The sequence below is a fragment of the Chamaea fasciata genome, unplaced genomic scaffold (genome assembly GCF_029207755.1).
Source record: "Chamaea fasciata isolate MVZ Bird 193981 ecotype frontalis unplaced genomic scaffold, bChaFas1.0.hap1 SCAF_1, whole genome shotgun sequence".
Lineage (NCBI taxonomy): Eukaryota > Metazoa > Chordata > Aves > Passeriformes > Sylviidae > Chamaea > Chamaea fasciata.
This window is the reverse complement of record NW_027094086.1, coordinates 87,777,558-87,791,634: the sequence shown is the minus strand read 5'-3', so window position 1 is coordinate 87,791,634 and position 14,077 is coordinate 87,777,558. Positions and strand designations below refer to the sequence as shown.

The following is a 14,077-nucleotide window of genomic DNA, read 5'->3' as shown; positions in this document are numbered from 1 at the left end:
AGGCTGAGTTTTGTTGGTTTGGATAATTGTGAAAAGTTGAATTTCAGATGATATAAGATGGAGCACATCTTCCTAGCTTCACATAAGGAGCTAAAGGAGCCAGTTCTGCACAGTTGAAACCGCTCATATTCTATATATATGTGTTTTTTAGTGAAAACAACCAAAATGCAAACAAATTCTGAAGACCTGTAGTGAAGAAGACTACCAAGGGAAAATCAGCTCCTCTGCAGTAAGTTTTACAGTGGTCCTTTTGCTAATGGAAATCATATGCCTCTGCCAAGACCAGGGAAAGGAATTTCATCTCACATGTTCTAGTTCATTTTATTTATGACCTCTGTTACAGGTATTTGGGCCCTTTTTCCTAATGTAGTATGTGCCTCCAATTGCATACCAATGACATCTACTTGCCAGATTTGTGATGAATTGCAATCAGTGGAAATCTAGAATTCTTCCCTGATTATTACCAGGAACGTCCATAAAGCAAACTTTGTCAATATGGAGAGCATATATACGTTTGCATGATATGTTCTGGGATTTGAGAATATGAGCAGGTCTTTTCCTCTCCAAAGCCCCTCTTAAGACATCCCAGATCAGTACCACTGGGTAGGGGGTGTGGGTAGCCTAGAGCTACATTACTGCAGACCTGCTGGCCAGGATGCATCAGCTACTGGTTTGCCAGTTGTTGTCAGAAAGAGTGAATTATGACTGATTTGTGAATGGATGGAAACATTAACCTGAGTCTTTCCCTCCTGCGCAGGTGTTACATTTTATGAAATGTGAAGGAATGCAATGTTTCCTGAGACATCAGCTGCTCTTTTGGATTTGGTGAAACTGGGCCTGGATTAATGTGTAGGTGTGGAAATGAGAAAAGATTTAGTAAGTAGGCAAAGAGAGTTCTTTCTTTTCTCAAAGAAAATGTGCAGATTTACTTTTTTTGTTTTTTGTTTTTTTCTGAAATTGTGGTGTGCTCAGAAAGTTATGATTAAAAAAAATGCTAAAAAGGTATCACTCTTGTTTCTTTACTGTAAATGATTCTCTCAACTTAAGTCAGAGCATAATGCGCTTGAACGACTGCACCTCCCACGCTGTGCTGCTCTCAGTGGAAATGGGCTTGCAAGGAGATGTTCTGCTTTCCCAGTTTCCTTTTCTCTTCTAAGTGCAAGCCTTTGTTAAATCTAAGAGCTGTTGTAGACTGTTTTTTATGAAGGATCATAACAAGTTAGGGTTTGCAGAGGCCAATTAGTTCTGCTCCATCTCTTTGCCAGTGCAGAGTTGTAGTATACAAAGTAATTTCTAGTGCTTTGTCTAGCTAATTTTTAACGTGGGCATGTAGCATTTTCACAGTTCAACAAAAGTGTTTTCCCCCTGATGTTCAGCCTAAAATGTTCTCTTTCTTGCTTTCATCCCATGACCCCTTGTTATACTGCCATGTACCATGCTCGGCAACTCGATTTGCTTTTTGGTGTTCACAGCATGTAGGTACGTGTGGAAGGTGGTTGTATTTTGGCTGTATAGCATTTCTTTTTAGAAAAGGGAAGTCAGAAAAAATACACCATTGAACCCCCACTATGTGCCATGCAATCAGTTACACTGCTTGGAGAAGCACTGGTGACAGACTTTGAAGGCTTAACAAGTCACTTTGTTGCAATGAGCTGCTTTTTTCATGTATTATTCCATGTTCTCCTCACCCCTGTGCTCACAGTAGGAGCCAGCCTTTTTGCAGCCTCTCCTTATTTGAATTCTTCCTCTTTTAGCTACCCAACTCCATAATAAACTGTAACAAGGCAAAGATGTACACATAGCAAATTGCTTCTTTTGGCGGAGAAGGAAAGTTTGTGCTTGCTTTCATAATCCTTTTTTACATATTCCAAATTAATTTGTTTCCACAGCTTTTCTCCTTTGTATGTTTTTTTTTTTTTCTTTTAAAATGAAGCTATTGTCTGTTACCCTGGAGAGCTGCTGTCCCATACACACTGTGCTGAAGATATCTGCTCAGCTTTGCATAACCTGCCTTCTTTTACCAATGTCATCGCCTCTGCTTAGCATTAAAAGGATATAGCCAGAACTAATTTAGCCAAAAAGAAGCCTCCAGATTCCTGTGAGACTTAGAAGTTGCAGATCTTGGAGGGTGGGGTTTTTTGTTTTGCTTTTTTTTTTTGTTTTGGTACTGTTTTTTTTTTAACATAGCTGGATAGAAACAGTATGTGTTGTTTCAAATAGATATTTTAAACAGATACAAACAGCAAATAGAGATTCTACCTTTAACACTAGCCTACTGCACTATTTGAAGATGGCAACAAAAACAAGTAAAGCTGATTGTTTGACAGAAGATACCTATAGAAAGGAAACAAACCATGCTCATAAAACTACCTTCCTTTCCCTCATGTTTGCAACGCTAAGCAGCTTTACTATCTAATAATACTGCTCATTAGCAAGGAGCCTCCTGTTATGATTTTACTGCCTTTCCTGTAGTCTGGAAATGGATCAAGCAATATTGGTTTAATGTGTAGTTGTCTTGAAGGAAGAGGTTGAGTCAGCTACCTCTGGTGTAAACCCAAGTCCACATGGTAGCAGAAGAGCCTGCAGGCCGACCTTTAAAGAGAGGACCCACTCACAGAGAGTGGAACCGATGGAGGGCAACAAAGGTGATGAGGGCATTGGAACATCTCTCTTATGAAGAAAGGCTAAGGAAGCTGGTCCTGTTCAGCCTCAAGAAGAGGAGACTGAGAGTACACTTTATCAATGTCTATCAATATCTGAAGGGAGGATGCCAAGAGGACAAACCCAGGCTCTTCTCAGTGGTGCTGAGCAATAGCACAAGAGGCAATGGGCAGAACCTGATACACAAGAAATTCCACCTGAATACGATGAAGAAGTTCTTTACTGTGCAAGTGACAGTGCACTGGAGCAGATTGCCTAGAGAGGTTGTGGAGTCTCCCTCACTGGAGAAATTCAAGAACTATCTGGATGCAATCCTGTGCCATGTGCTCTGGGATGACCCTGCTAGAGCAGGGAGATTAGACCAGATGACTGTGTGATGTCATGACACTGTGATCCCTTCCAACCTGACCCATTCTGTGAAAGAAAAATAAGTTTCTAGCAGTAGCTGAATGATCAGCATGCATTAGAAAGATACCCCAAAAGCCTGCTTCAGGTGTGCAGTTCGAAGATAAAATACAGTACTGCCAATTCTGGTCTTCATTTTGTGGTACAGGACTTAGGTGTTATGTCTATTCTTGCTTCTAGGATTTCAAAATGTTAATGTCTTGCTACTGAATGAGTAAATTAGGTCACTGAGTAATTACCCCTTGCAAAATGCTGCGAATTTTAATGCAGACTTATTTGTCCCTTATAAGGATAGAACTGAGAAGCATGAGTTGTCTTAAATAAAAGATCATCTGTCCCAATGTATGTTGCTCATGATTGAACTAAAATCCGTGGACTTGACTGAGGAAAATAGATCTGGTCACATTGCCTGATTTTTAAGATAACCAAACTACTGCCTTTCAGAGGTGGGGTGTAAATTGCTTTTAAAATTTTATCTAAACTATCAGTGAATGCCACTTTTAGAAGTGATTATCATTTTTCGAGATGAGTTATGGTATAAAATGATGGTTGTGCAAGACACCAGGGAACCAGCTGGCAATTGTTTTGGTTTGTTATCCAGAAGAGGACCAGAAGTGCTGCTCCTGGCCATCTATGTAGGCTCCCAGTGCAGTTTTCAGAGTCAAAGGAAAGGTGTTGAGGTCTTTCAAAATGAAGCAGGCATTTAACAAAGAGTGAGTGAATCTTTTGGTGAGGTTGTAAGGAAGTTAAATTCCAACCTGGTGGTTGCATTGTACACTGCTTAGTATGATGTTCAGATAAATGCCCTCAGCTGATGGAGCACTTACGAGTTTTACCAGGTCCTCAAAGCACTTCCCCCTGCTGATTAACATTATTTCTGCTTTGTCCAGGTTGAGCAGCAGCCAGCTGGCTTTCCTCCAGAAACCAATTTCTGCCAGACATTTTTTGAGGTTGCCAGCAGCTGTGTCTGGGTCAAGAGGGAAGGAGATAGAGAGCTGGGTGTCATCAGAGCACTGATGGCAGTGCAGATGCCCTGCAGCGGCAGATGAACCAGGGAGGTGGATGGAAGCGAATGTAGCAGGAAAATCCGAGGATGTGCAGCTCAGCAAAGGATTTGAAAGAGCACAGCATTTCACGTGGAGGTGTGGGGGAATATCTGAGATTTTTCTATGGATTTATTGTGCTCACTGACTTGTAAATCTCCCAGTAAACAGGTTGTTCTGGGCACTGTTTTTACTGAGCCAGTGTAAGTTCCTGTGGCCTGGGTTGTGGGCTGCACTGGTGCTAGTGAGGCAGCAGAATGCAAAGGATGGTGACCTGCTTTCCCTAACAGCTCCACTTTTGGCAGCCTTTTCCATGCATGTTGCAGCCATATGTCACATGTAATTTCAGACCACGATGTTCACTATCTAAAGAAATTTAGGTGTACAAAAGCGTGATTTCATACTTCAGATTCAGCCGGTGATGAATGCACTTTATCATATGGTACTGTGAGTTTGTATTCCTCTTGTAGGACTTTGGGATACTTGTATCATAAGGTATTGCTTGTGGGCTCCTTTAGCTATTACCTTCATCCAGCTGTGCCTGGGAAAGGCTAAAGAATTAATTGCACACATTGGAAATGTACCTGGGCTGACTCAGGACATTCAGTAAGCTGCAACTGAGCAAGTGACCTTGAAGCACGGACCATCTCAAGAGGTGTCCAGAAGAGAGGGTAGAAGTGGGAGAAGTAGTGGTTGGAGCTGGGAATAACACCTTTCCTCGAGGCTTCACTTAAAATGAATATTTTGAGCATAAGGCTGAGTGTTACGAGTGGATTAGTATTGTGCAAAATCTGTGAATTCAGCTCAAGCTATTCCTTTAATGCAATGTCTTTAGGACATGAATTCATTATGATAATGATGTGATTGGTAAAGAGAATTTCAGAGTTTTTCTCTAGAGTGAATTGCTAAGAAGAAATAGCGTTAAGAGTTCAGCAATTCTTCAAGTTGAACACCCTAACATATAATTTCCATATATTTAGAACACTTACATACCAGCAAAGCTGTGGCTAAGGGTCACATGTGCTTATTTGACCTGTGGGAGAAGTCCACTGACATCGGACAGCTGGCTGTGCTTCTTATTGGAGTAAAACACTGCCTAAGATACAAACAGAATTTTAAGGAAATGGCATGGAGTAAAATACCAAAGAGAAAATCTTCACATGACTGGACTGTAAATGAGCACTTGAAAATAAGATATGTGTGGAACTTAAGTTTTTTTATGTTAGTGAGACACAAGCCACCAAAACACCATCAGTGATAGCTTGTGGATGGGAGGTTTTTCAAATACTGCTTTGGAAAGATAGTATATTTAAACATGTATGTAATATTTGTATTTTGTGCACTACAAGACAGTGTTATGATGTTAGAGGTTTGGGGTAACTGTAGATATTCCAGCTTTGAGTTGCCTCCTGACTGGGCTCTTCCTAGAGGGTTTTATGCCTTCTCAGCTTTCTGTGGAACACCTTATGTTTTAGAACAAAAAACAGACAGCAAATCACATCAATTGAGCCATTTTATTTTAAACTGGCTGGGGGATTATCAAAACTACTAGATGTTGTTTCTAATTATCTGGATTTGGTAATATGCAAGCCACTAATGCAGGTTTTCAAAATAATTTGTGTAAAGTGTGGTTGTGGTTTACCACACTGTCAAACAAATGAAAATTTTTCTTGAGATTTTCCTTAAACAAACAAACTCTGGAAATCATTTCTACACCTGAGACTGTAGAGGAAATTTCTGTACTATGTAAGAAGTTGGACTAAATGTTTGTAATCTTGTGCTGTCTCATTGAACCTTCCAGAGGAATTTTGCTATTTAAATTTAAGGCTGCAAATATTGCAGTTTAAGTAGTGAAACTTGGGTAAATGCTTAACTCCTGGAATGAGTCTTTACATTTGGTTTAGTATACAGAAAGATTCTGCAGTAATCTACTGTCTAGAGGAGGTGTAGGTGTATGCCTGTGTTCACTTGTGCTTTAAACAGCAACACGGAGAAGAGGTTTATGTAGGTTTTAGACAGCCATTTTACACTGAATGCTGCATCAAAACACCTGTGGCAGCATTTAAAGAATCAGTCCTATCAGTCTGCCAAAAAAAAAAATATTTTCCTTTTTCTGCTTTAGAAAACTAATCAATTGCTTATCTTGTGCTCAATGCCCCATCAGGTCCCTATCACTGGCCTAATCCAGAGGTACAGTGTTTACCTAGCTCCCATTGAGGTTAGCTGGGCACCAAGTCCTCAGCATCACTCCAGATCAGGTCCTCTTGAGATTTAGTACATTATAGTAGAAAATAGCTCGTTATTATTCAGAGCAGTAACCTGACTGAATAACACACTTGGGCAAATGCAGAGTCCTTGCTGGCTAGTAGAGCATCTGCACTAAGGTTATGATTTTCTCCTGCATTTGTACTGTTGGATTTTACAGCAGCTCCTTTACTCCACGAGTTATTTACCAGTGGTTCACTGTAAGTGCTCAGTCTTTGACAGCTGAGTTGTGTGGCTGCATGGGGCCTGATCAGGCAAATTACACAGCGTTTCTTCTGACGGGAGAATTTCTGTTGTTAACCGGTGAGAGGACTGATGGGATTATCAGAGTTTGGGGGGACTTGGAGAATGGGGATGGAGATAGAGCCTTATGCTCATTTTGTGCAATTGCAGAAGTCACTTATCTGGCAGGATTTTTGGACATAATTTGCCACCTATCTGGCAGATTTTATAAATTTTCTTAGATTATTCTCTTTCTGTTTCTTTTGCCAGTTGGAAATACAAGAGCCTTTGTTTCTTATGCATGATGTGTCTAGTTTGAAGGGTGAGAATATCTTCTTGTGTTTTATGTTTACTGCCACTTAAATTAGTAGGGAAAAAAAGCTTACTGTTGAGGAAATTTTCTTTTAAAGTCACAAACATCTACTGCTATTGGTAAACTTGCCAGGGAACTGATGTGACCCGCTTGCTTGTTCATCCTGTAAAAACAGAGTTTGAGATAATTTCAGCTTTTCTTCCTGGGTGCCATGGGCTTTTCCCTTTCAAAAAGAGGTTTCCATGATCTTACCTGGGTAGACAGAGGCTTAAAAGTAGGACTTCTATCAAGCTTTAAAATAGGGGCTCTTTTTAGGTGTAGAAGGATCCAAGCACCTCCCTCCTAGATGTCTGTCTAGGGAAAATGATCTTATCTATGTATGAAATATACTGCATTTAGAAATATTAACTCATGGCATTAACTCAAGGTGATAGTCTTTTGCTGTTGAATACTTTACCATTAATGATGACAGTCATAGTCAGTAATTTGCTCTGTTAGATTTCAGTGTAATTTACATAGAGGCCCATCAACCATCTACAAAGAGCCACGGTTTTCTATGCTAGCTTGGATGAGGCATCATTTTTTTTTCTTTTGAAACTGACAGGAGCTGTGAGAAGTCTTGTGTTTTCCTATTAGTATACACCAGTGCTTCTGTGGAGGGGAAAGCCAGTCTGATCAAAATGAAGAAACAGCATTAATAACCTTGATGTTCATGAAAAGCTAGGGGAAAATTTGTGATATCAACTATGTAGGCAAGTCCTCCCTGTTCTAGTTCCTCCCTGAGCCAGGAGGGAACCACAAGACCAGGGAAGAGCATCAGGACCATGCCTTGACCTTGTCTGCCCTGGGAGAAGTCAGAGGAGCTTTTGCTTCCACATTTCTTCTGGGAAGGGCAGGCCTTCTTTCCCTTTGGAAAATGTCTCTGTTTAACATTAACTTTGAAGATGGTGCCCAGATGTGGGTGCTTGGGGTCATTAGAAGGAAACAAGTGGGCGTGTTGGAGTGAGCTGCAGTTACCAAAACTAGCACTGTTAGTCCTTAGCCTACAACAGAGGCATTATCTGCTGGCATCTTGTGTATTATTAGATTGTACGATATGGTGACGATACTGGCAAAGTCAGGTGTGAGAAACAGAATCGGTACATGGTGCAACGGGAAGGAGCCTTGCTGGCATTGTTAACTTTTCAGGGCAAGAGCTCTTCTGCCAGAGATTAATGGCTACACCATAATTTAGATAATCATAAGCACTGCAACTTGCTACCATTTAGGAAGGTGAATCATTCAGCTTCATAAATCTGAGAATTTTGTCCTGAGTGTTTTTCCTCTGCTTGTGCTTAAGGACGTGTTACAGGTCCTTGTTCAGAATCACAGGATGGCTGGGGTTGGATGGAACCTCTGGAGGTCATCTAGTTCAACACCCCTGCTGCAGCAGGGTCAGCTAGAGCAGGTTACACGGGAACGTGCCCAGGAAGATTTTGAGTATCTCCAGAAGAGACTCCACAATGTCTCTGGGAAGCCTGTTCCAGTGCTCTGTTCCCCTCAAAGAAATTTTTCCTCATACTGAGGTGAAACTTCTTTTGTTTTACTTTGTTCACGCTGCCCCTTTTCCTGTCACTGCTCACTGCTGGAGAGAGTCTGACCCCATCCTCTCTAACATATGCCATTATCCTGTTTGTGTTTTCTTCAGGCTTCTTGTGAAAGTACATGATACCAAAACCACTTTCCATAATGTTTCTTTCCTACATTCACCTGACTTCAAAGGTAAGTTTGTTTCTTAATTGAGTATTCAGTATTTAAGAACTATACTTTATTTCTTGCTTGATCACATGCAGAAGAGAAAATCCTTTAGCTGTGGTGAAGTCATATGTAAACAAGATACTATTGCCACTACCAAGACTGAGAATTTATACTTATTTATAGAAAAAAATTATAGAAAAAATTTTGTTTAAGCAGATCCTACATTCCTGCAGGTGGCAACTCTTGAGTCTGGAAGGCTACTGGCTTGTGAGCAACAGAAGACAAGGTTTCTTTTTGACAGAAGGAGTCATTTTAACAAACCTTTAGCCACTGAGTTTTTGCCTCTAACTAGGCTGTCTCAGGTGCCATTTGCAGATAGACTGTGGCTATGGATATGAAATTTGTATCCTTTTCTGCCACAGCCCCTACGTAAACCCACAGAGATACAGGAAAGAAGTGCGAAAGTGTTTTTCCAAGCTCTGTCTAGCATCCCAAACTTTGATCTCACCCTTCTCCTTTCTTTGGAGGCAGTGCCTTTCTTTTAAGTTGCCCTATTTCTAATAACATTTCTGTTGCAAATCGAAATTATTGATAGGTCTCTCCTGAGCCTAGCTACATTGAAAAGTAAGCTCCTGTAGAAAGCTTTGGGTTTGCCCTTCTCACAGATTCCAATACCTGCCTGCACAGGTACTTTGGCTGTGGAGTGAAGTGTTTGGGATAGGTGGAGGACAGTCCTATTGTGTCTTTGAGAGCCACAATATGCTTAATATACTGCTCACTGGTAAATACTAGGTAAAAAAAAATTCCCATTAGTTAATAGGAAGGAAAAAACATGTCCAAAAGGATGCTGCTGTCTCTGTGAACTCTGGTGGGTTTTTGATACCTGCTTGTGTAGCCTTTTGGCCTGGTGTCACCCCAGCTTGGGAGGTGGGGTCAGGGGTTGTCCTTCTACTGTTCCTGTTTTTCCTGCTCAGAACCTGCAGCTTGGGTGACCAGTGTCTTGAGGGAGTACAGGAACTCAAGAATAATTCTTTTCATAACCTGCTGAAAATAGGAGACAAGGTAGAGAAAGCAGTGCTTGGAAAATTAAGAGCCATCTTAAGGAAAGAAACCAACCTGATCATAGTGCAGGGTCCGCATTGCACACCCACGGTCTGCAATGCATTTCTTTAGCTCTTACAATCCTCCGAAGCAACACCCAAAATGAAAAGAGAGGGCAAGAGTCAATGGCTTTAAACTGACAGGTCGGTTCAGGTGAGATATTAGGAAGAAATTCTCTGCTATGAAGGTGGCAAGACACTGGGACAGACTGCTCAGAGAAACTGTGGGTACCCCACTCCTGGCAGTGTTCAAGGCCAGATTGGATTGGGCTTTGAGCAACCTGGTCTGTTGGAAGGTGTCCCTGCCCATGGCAGCAAAGTTGGAACCAGGTGATATTTTTGGTCTCTTTGAACCCAAACTATTCTATGATTCTATGAACTGTGTATGGAAATGCTGCAAGTATCACCCAGAGAGGGGTAAAGGAATGAAGAGCTATGCTGGGGGTGAGATTTAGTGAGAATTGCTGAGCACAAATACCAGGGTGTCAGATATGTGTCATGTGCAATATTTGTGCATCCTTAAGTACTTGCCTGGATGCACTACAGTGTTGTGTCACTGGTGTGTAATGTTGATGTTGGAGAGCTTGCCCTAAGCATGCCCAGCTGAAAGTGACCTGGGTGTTGGGGAGTGTATTCTTTGTCACCTATAAATTGCTTAGCTGGTTATTGAGGGAAAGAAGTAGGGTTGTAGGGAAAAGAGGAAAGCCTGTTGCCTTTCCTTCTGTTAAGTAGTGTTGCTTGTTTAATGGATGGGTAACAGGAAAGAGTGTAAGGGGACGCCATTGTTAATGTGAACTCCTGCAGTTTTTATTATACTTGCACCCGCTATGGCGAGGGTTGAGCAGCTGTTTCCATTATGAACTCCTATTCCAGGGGTTTATAACTTGGTTGTAAAAATTTGCTCCAGGCTAAACTATAACTTACTGGGTCTTAGCCTGGGAGAATTTTCTTAAACAAAACTTCAAAAGAAGAACTCTGTCTAGTCATTGTACTGTGAGCTTGCACAGAAGCCAAATTTTACTGAAAAGCCTTGAGATGTGTTTGTAAAACTATAAGTTAATTACATTTCCCTCTGTCATAGTTTTTTTTTTAAAAAAAAAAAAAACAACAAACAAACCCAACCCAGTTTAAACTGCTTTGTAAAATATGGCTGAAGAATGAAAGTGACCAAGGGATGAATGCCATGGTGACTCAGCTGATGTCCATTCAGTCTGGTAGTTGGTAAGTTATGAAAGTTTTCCCCTGAAAAGAGAGCAATGTATTATTGCCATAGGACGAAAGACTGCTGGATTTGCTTTTGCTCATAGGATCTATGAAGGTTTAGTCATTAAGTGTATTGCATTGTGCCTACATAGTGCCAGCACTGAATTCACACTTTGGAGCATACTGTTTCTGCAAAGGTGTCTTATAATATGTGCTTAGCCATACGTGTGTTTCATACCTTAGGCTTGTAATTTCTTTGAGAAAGATTTCAGAATGCCATCACTGGTCTGCCAAAGTTATGTTCAATGGTCTTTAACGGCTTTTGAATAATGCCTTGTTGAGGCATTCTTTTAAAGGGTAGTCACACTTTATAAAGACATATTTTATCACTAAACAAGACTGTCTCTTGGCACTTCCAATTTGTTTCTGTGCAGTCGATACACATTAAAAATTGGCAGGTTTCACAAAAAAACTTAGTAAATGTTGCAGTAAGAATATGAAAAACTAATTCTTAATACATTCATTCATTTGGCTTGCTAAATTGCGGATCTAAGGTATCATAAAAATGTGAAACTCCACCTTCAAGGGTGCCATCATCATCTGTTGTCAGATTTGCAAAGCTCTTTGATAGATTAAACGGCAAAACATCTTTCCTCAGTTTCCACTGACAGGAGCAAACTGTTTAGGTAGATTGTTCAAAATATCTGAAGACATAATTGAGTATTTCCTTTACTTGCTTCATCCTTAGGTGACCTAAGGAAACCTTGTGGTTTCCTCTGGGGCTCAGTACAGAGAGTATGGCCAATGCTCTATTGGAAGATAGGACTGGACTGAAGTTAGGCTTAGTACTTGATATCAGCAATATACTAAGGTTTTCTCCTGTAGCACTTTTGGATCTGAAAAAAATGAATTTTAAATATGATGCATTGCTCTTCAAGCTTTAGATTATATTCAGTATTAAAACTGTATAAGTAAGTGATGATGGAAATTGTTTGGGAAGTAACAGGAATCCAAGTTTCTCTTTGAGCATCTTTTGTAATAATATCTCTGCACTACTGAAAGCCATCTATTCTATTCTTCTTTATCAAAAAGAATGAAATGACTCCATCCTTTTCTAAAGAGTATATGGTGTTCCAGAGCTGTGTTGTCCTCTTAGCTATTCAGCAAGGAGGCAGTATGTGGGAAAAGAGTACCTGCAGAAACTGATATTTTACAGTGTCCTGGTGTCTCCCTGTGCCGCTCCTGGTGTGGCAGTGAATGTCACCTCTGAGCGTTCTCTGTCACTGGCCAAGCTTGTGTAACTGCATCATGTTTCTGACTACAGCATGAGGGATATTAATTTGTGGTATCACTGTCATTTAGAAGTATAAGTAAAGAAAATACATAAGAATGTAAAGTATGATTATAACCTGGTTACACACCAGCACAGAAATATCATCCAAACTAAATCTGCCAAAGCTCGGGATTTCTTTACCCCAAAGGACAAAGGTACAAGAGAAGTACAGTGAATAATTCTGCTTACATGAAAAATTAAGTTATATCTTAGTTCTCCTACTCACAATCTACTTAGAAGGGTGCAGTCTCAATATCTGGAGCCTGTTGATGAAGATAAGATGGCATCTTCCTCTCTGGCGCTGGGGAGAGTGTCATGTGAATCTGACTGCTCTCCCACACCAACAGTAGCTGCACAGGGTAAAGACAGTTTCATACAGGTAGAGCTGTATAATCCTTCTAGGTCTAAATAAACAGTTTATTCTCTTGGAAATGAATAAATGAACAGACCAACACAGGGGTCTGGTGTTGAGAACTCCTGTTGAGGTGCTACTCCATTTATCAGCAGCTGCAGTTTCTCTGTTTAGATCTGTAGTACAGGTATCGCAAATTGCAACATTGCAATGAGTGTTGAAAAATCACATTTTCTCTAGTTTAAAAGACAGGAAAAGCTTCAATTTTTCTTCAGGGATAACAGTAAGCAGACAGCCTCTGAATTTAGGGTGTTATTGTATGTATAATAATATAGATAGACTGTACATCAAAATCTGTTAAAGAAAATTTTTCTCAAAAAAAGTCAGAGCTTTTTAAATATTACTCTGTAGATTAAATGTTAAGGGTCACCGGTGGATGAGTTGAACCCTGACCCATCCCTGGCCCATGAAGTACATGACTAAAATCAGGCAAAAGTGGCTGCAGTCACATGGTGAATACCAGTCTGCCCTGTGATGAGAAGGGGTTTCAAGGTGTGCACGAGAGGATATCCTGTCCATGGCCTATAGTCTGCATATATCTGATGGACATTCTTTTTGACAATAAGTCATGGCTGAATTAATCACCCTGCCAGACAAGGACCAAAAAAAGAGTTTGTCAGTGTTTTCAGCTCAGGTCTTGTAGATGAAAAGCCCTGGGATCTTATTTAAGAGACACAAAAAGGAACAAATAAGATGAGGTAGCAGATAAGGGCAGACAGCAAGGACTGATGAAGTTTTCAACCATCTCAGCAATTTTGAATGTTTCTGGAGTACCAGATCAGGAAAGTTATGCTTTCTGACCTGCAGTTAGGACTTCCCACACCTACTCTGACCAGAGATACGCAACAACTGCTACACCAGTAGCATCTGGCACTGCCATACTTTCCTCTGGACACAGGCTCCCAAAGGCTATGTTCTATTCATGATGCCCCTCAATGGTGCTTTCTGTGAGATGTTCCACCCTGTTTTGCCTCAGGCTTTAGGCCTCTGCTCGTCTGATTTTCCTCCTGTCCCCCAGTCATCTTTATTCTCTCTTCCAGCCAGAATACCACCTTCACAGTATCTGTCTTGGAATTCATCTGTTGCTCAAAGCAGGGCCGTGCTTTGATAGATGGATCTCTATCACCTCGCTTTTTTTCAGGTCCCTACGAAAGACTCCACTGGAGTCTCCCGCCCAGAATCCTGCTCCCCACACACTCACATTTTTACTGCCTCTTGGCTGCGCCTTCCTCCCTTGAGTTAGATTTTTTTTCTGCCTCCATTGTGCTGTCTGTTGTGTTCCACCATGGCTTCCCTTGTCCTTCCCACAGTGCCTGCCTTTCAATTGTTTTCGACAAGGAGGCAGTGAGCTTTTATCTGCTCCATCACTAGAAAAGCACTGTT

General features: G+C 40.9%; 1 protein-coding gene across 1 annotated transcript in view; it reads left to right on the top strand.

Moving 5' to 3' along the window:
• The window catches only part of LOC136291827 (uncharacterized), a 182,292-nt gene that overhangs the window by 34,281 nt on the left and 133,934 nt on the right, over window positions 1-14,077 (top strand). The window contains exons 2-5 of the mRNA XM_066186952.1: window positions 152-229; window positions 758-876; window positions 8,249-8,474; window positions 8,597-8,670. The gene's annotated coding sequence lies outside the window, so the exon portion shown is untranslated. The remainder of the gene's footprint in view (window positions 1-151; window positions 230-757; window positions 877-8,248; window positions 8,475-8,596; window positions 8,671-14,077) is intronic.